The following is a 6,101-nucleotide window of genomic DNA, read 5'->3' as shown; positions in this document are numbered from 1 at the left end:
CAGGAAGACATGGGATGAGGTGGTGAAGCATGACCTTCGAACGTTGGGACACACAGAGGCAATGACAAGAGAACTTAGAATTTTTCAGCATTAAACTGCATATTATTGTCCTCGGCCCATCTGTAAATTGAGTTCAACTCCTGCAGCAGGTGTGCAACATCACTAGGGTTCTGTATTTTCTGCGAGACTTTCATATTTTCTGCATAGCTAGGAAAAATGGCTATCCAGACAGCTGAGAGCATATCTGAGAGGGCCACTATGAAAAGCAGTGGTTCCAAGACAGTGCCCAGTGGAACACCGCTCAATATTTGTGTTTTCTTTGAGGTGACTCTATTGATCACTACTGCCTGACTCTTATCTTTCAGGAAATCATTTGACCACTCTCCAAGTTTTCCAGCTATGCTAAAATCATGCAGTTTGTGGCATATCATACCATGATCCACCTTGTCAAAAGCTTTTGCAAAGTCAAGGTATACTACGTCCACATTTGAGTTGTTGAGTAATTGCCTCAACACCCAGTCATAGTGCTGTAAGAGCTGGGTCAGGCAGCTCCTACCCGGTCAAAAGCCATGCTGGGTATCAATCAGCAAGTTGTTTTCTTCAAGGAATGCGATTAGTTTCCCTCTGACTATCCGTTCCATGACTTTGCTGATGTGTGAAATAAGAGAGATAGGCCTAAAGTTTGTGGCACCTGCTCTGCTTCCCCCTTTATGGATTGGGTATATTATTCTCTCCTTCAGTTTGCTTGGCAGTCTACCATTTGCAAGGAAGCTCTAGAAGAGAATCTGTAGTGGTTTCGCTAGGGCACACTTACACAATTTGAGGAGGATTGCTGGGAAACCATCAGGACCACCAGTTCAATTTGTGTCCACCTCATCTATGGCTAGTAGTATATCTTCTTCATTAATGTCGATGTAAGCTTGTATCAATATCTGCTTAGCACACAACATTTAAAAAAAAATTCCATAATTACCAATATGTTATTTTTATTATCCAAATGTATACCTTAAATTGAATGTTTGAAGCACCCGTATATGCTAATTTCACTTGCTTCTTATTAATCTCTTTTAACTCATTGTATCGTTATATGTGCTGTAGGGGCAAAGGTGTTCAGGATTAGGGTTACGCTGAAAACAGGTGCTGTGCATATTTTTTACTTCCGCCTGCTTTAAGATTTTTTTTCCCTAATTTTCGTACATACACTATACAGTTACTGATTCCCAGCCACCCCACTTTCTTCTAACCCATCTGCTTATATGAATTTAAGCAAATATCCAACCCACCCGTTTATTCCAGCACCCCTCTCCCCTATTATTAGGGACCTAAGAGTAAATAACTGGTTTTAAAAAATATTAAGGCAGACAATCTAGAAAATTTTAAAATTTTATAGTTACTGCTATATAATTACCGATTTACCACCCTCCCCCCGCTTATTCCAACCTCCCTATTATTTGGGGCCCGAGAGTATGTATATGTGTGTGCATGTGCTTGTATGTGTACATATATAAATGTATATATATATATATATATATATATATATATATATATATGTATATATATATCGCCGTGAGTGACCAGGCTATCAGATGTTGCTACACATCGCTGGTCACAATGCGCTTCGCATTGCTTTAGCCTTCAAATGACACCACCTCGCTGGCTAAGCGAGCAGGCCAACACAAGAAAGAGTGAAAGTTGTGGCAAAAGAGTACAGCAGGGATCACTACCATCCCCTGCCGGAGCCTCGTGGAGCTTTAGGTGTTTTCACCATTGTGCTCCCCCAACACACACACAAACATATCTATATATATAAAACTCAACTTTTGTGTCTGTGTGTGTATCTTGTGTGTGTGTCTGTGTGTTTAACTTCCCGGCACATCTCCTCCTAGCCAACAAATCGTAGAACCACCAAAAATGGGTCACTTAAAGTTTAGGCGAATGAAAATTGAATTGCGCTATTTCTGTTCCGAAATTCATCTTGCAAGTGCAAAAATCGATAATGTGTTTGTTTAGGCCTTATCCCATGCATTGAATAGTGAACTTTACTCAGTCAGCTGTTTGACGTGAACTGTGTTCATCACGCGTGCAAGCATGCGTAAATTGCATGGAAAATAAAAAATCAAGATATAAAAACGAATCGCCGTAAACATTGTAGAAATTCGGCAAAGAAATTAATTTTCGGGATGTAGCCTGGAGGGTTTTTTCGTATTAATCGTTTGGACTTTGTGAACACATACCAATTGTTTTCATAACATTTTTAACACTTTGAATTAAATGTGACCATTTTGCGTTGAGTCTGCAGTTTGAATCACTTTAACCAAATTTTAGCAGGCCGGATTTTTGATCATCACGATACATCGCCAGCGACTCCCTGAAACTCTCCCCTGAAATCCCCGTTGAAAAATACTGATCTAAAAGAATAATTCAACAATGCAATTATTTGATCAACAAAAATTTATGAAACGCTTCTACATACTTCCTTTTGAGGAAATGGAACACATAAGCGCAAAAATAGAGGGCATTAAATGCTTGATTTTAAAACCAAACTAATTGAATTTTGATTGAACTTCATCCAAGTTTAGCTTAATTCACGCGTGCATAGAACGCACGAGTGCACGAGCCGGGCAATACTGCTTGTATATATATATATATGTACATATATATATATATATACATAAATTTGTTTTATATATATATATATATATATATATATATATATATATATATATATGTACAAATATATATACATATATTTTTTGCTTTTTTTCTTTCATTAGTTTAGGTTGAGTGATGCAGCCATGGTGGGGCACTGCCATTAGCTTTGCTACACTCTTCCGCTACTTGAAATATCGTCTGACGTGTGGCATTTAGTGAATGAGGGAGTTTGATGTTACTGTTCTAATTTGTGATTTCTGCAGTAATGTAGGTTCATCCAGAACTCTTGACAGGAGGAGATTCAATTATGCTTTGAAGACACCTACATCCATGCTATGTAGGTCTCTAGGCATTTTAGGAAAATATTGAAGAGCTGTGGGGCCTTGAAACCCAAACTGTTGCAGTGTCTTGTCATGTATCCTGGTGGCAGTGTTAGGGTTTTTGGTACTATGCAATGGTGCTCCATTCTGCTGTTTGTGTAACTGACAATGCTAAAGTTTGGTACAAGTTTCTACAATTTTCCATATATTTATATTACTGCATGACTTTGTTCTAGAGAGTAGAGTTTTAACTTTTTCAGCCTCTCCAAGTAGCTGATATGTTGCATTGAGATGATCTTCATGTAGCTTCGTTGGATTGCTTCAAGTTCCACTGTTAATTTAACATGGTATGGTGACCATAGTTGGGAGTAGTAACCTTTGAAATGTTTGGGCAATTAACCTTGGTCAAAGGATTCAGGAACAAGTTGTTCCTCAATTTAGTATTCAAATATAGAAAAAAACTCTATCTAATGGACAGATATTTTGTGATTTGGTGGTTGACGACATTGTGAACAGTGACAGAACCAAAAAATGGAATAATCTATACAACCATTTTATGAGAGAATTATAATATAGAGTAACAAAAACGACTGGATAGAAGCAGTGACCTTTTAGAACTTTTTCAAACTCTTAAATTCTTTTGTAAAGAATGTAATTCCAACTCCATTCAAAATTTACTCTATGTCTTCCCTCTGTGTATTTTCCTCGATTTCTTCTGCATTTAGAATTAATTCTTTTCATTTGAAGCAATAAATGTAAGATTCTAGGTAATTAAGACGATGAAGCTCAGATTCCAGGTGGAACATTTTACTTTAGTTGTTCATTTGGGAAAAACAGATATCACATTTTATTTCTCTTCATGTAGAATCACAGCCTTAAGTTTATTACAAACTGTATTTTTAATAGTAGTACTTCATATATATTATTAACCAAGATTACAACAAATGGCAGACTGTTCTTGTAAATTACTGGAAAACTCCTGTATTCATTAGGAAAGTAATGTTATTGTCATGAATATACCATTTTTGTTTCTTGAATGTAGAGGAATTACAACCGTGTTTTGTGGTCTGCCACCACAACAGCTCCTTTATAGGATCCAGTTAGCTCAAGACATCATCAGGAGGAACCACGTCCAGTTTTGGCCCCTAATCCTCTTCCGTTTTGACGTGGCGGGCCCCACCCCCTTTCGGAGGTGTCTTCAGCTCCGGTGTTGGGTGCATGTCTTCTTTCTTCTTCTTTCTTCTGTTCCCTGGCCTCTTCGATGTATCGTCAGCAAGTGTCAGCCAGTAACTGACTGACTTGTCAAATTTTTCCCTTTAAATACCTGCCGTGAGGCTCCAGCAGGCAGCCCCAGCAAGTTGTCACGTGACACTGTCTCACCTTAACAACTTGCTGGTCTAAAGTCTGAATGGAAACATGCATCGACAACAAGACTAATGATATAATAATACTTGAGACTTCCAGTGAGGCAAACTATGCTTGCTTACTTTTATTGTTTCTTTTTATATTTAACAAACATCTCACAAAATTTTATTCGAAGAAAATTACAGAATGCAAACAATGAAAAACAATAGTTTCATAAAGCTTTTTGTAACAAAATAACAATAATAATTCAGTTTGAAAACATTAGATATTTTTTAAAGATTGCTGTTTCATTCATCATAATCTCCAGTTTTTATCCCTGAAGACATCATTTGTAGAGAGTAAGTATATTTCTATTATAACTCATTATAAAAACAGTAATATAATGCAGAGTTTCTTCTGCTGTAAACTTTGGAATGTTATTTACATCTTTAGATAACTTGAATTTCAGGAGTTAATTTCATCTGTCCTTTTTGTAAAATAAATAACTATCACTCCTATTTCAAGAATAATAACATTACAAAATGTTTTGTTTCGTTAGTCTGGTCATTTCATTCATACATTCATCTCCCTTTGATTTGCAGTGCTTATCATTTGGTTTAGTTGAAGTAAAAATATAAAGAGGTGGAAGAAAGGGAACTGTTAACTCTTCTGGTAAAAAGGATTTCGTTTTCTTTATAAAAAGTAGACTCTTTGAAGTAAGTGCAAAAAGTGTGATAAAACATAGCAATGAGACATGGATATTGAATTCCCAAGTCAAACACCATACACTGTATTGTTTGGTCGTTTATTTCTAATTTCTAAATCTTTTAGCTATTTTCAGTTATAATTTCTACTCCATGTGATCCTGCTTTAGTTTTTGCCACTAACTTTTCAAGTACTTGAGACCCATATTCTGGAAATATCTTCTGCTAGTTGCCTTATTTAGGATTCTAATTGTTTTTTGTAGTTTTCTTTAGTAAATCATAAAGGTTTCTGTAGTCATTGCAGATATGCTGACAAATTGTGTTGCTCTTATATACAGACATACTTGCACATGTGTGCAAGTAAGTAAAGTGTTATTTACGTTATTTACATTTGACAGATATTTGTCCTCGTCTTGTTTGTTGTTAACACAACATTTCAGCTGATATATCCTCCAGCCTTCTTCAGGTGTCTTGGGGAAATTTCGAACCTGGGTTCTCATTCCTAAGGCATTTTTCAATGTTGTTATCATTATTATTATTATTATTATTATTATTATTATTATTATTATCATCATTATTATTCAGGTCACTGTCTGGAATCACACTCGGAATCTTGGGGTTAGTAGCCCACGCTCTTAACCGCTATGCCATATGTCCATGGGCCCACGAGCATATGGTGTAGTGGTTAAGAGCACGGGCTACTAACCCCAAGATTCCAAGTTCAATTTCAGGCAGTAACCTGAATAATAATAATAATAATAATAATAATAATAATAACAATAATAACAACATCGAAAAATACCTTAGAAATGAGAACCCAGGTTTGAAATTTCCCCAAGACACCTGATGAAGGCTGGAGAGTATATCAGCCAAAACGTTGTTAACAACAAACAAGATGAGGACAAATATCCTTCAATTGTAAATAACGTAAATAATGTACATAATTCCTCATCTCTTAAATATAGAACTGTATTAAGTAAAGTATGTTTAATAAGTTCATTATTTTGTTGGGGATTTCAAAATGTCTAAAGCACGTTTTAAAAACATTTAATTGTATAATGGTTATCTGATTGCAATAGTA

Source organism: Octopus sinensis, linkage group LG8, assembly GCF_006345805.1.
Source record: "Octopus sinensis linkage group LG8, ASM634580v1, whole genome shotgun sequence".
NCBI lineage: Eukaryota > Metazoa > Mollusca > Cephalopoda > Octopoda > Octopodidae > Octopus > Octopus sinensis.
The sequence above is the reverse complement of the archived record's forward strand: the minus strand, read 5'-3'. Positions refer to the sequence as shown.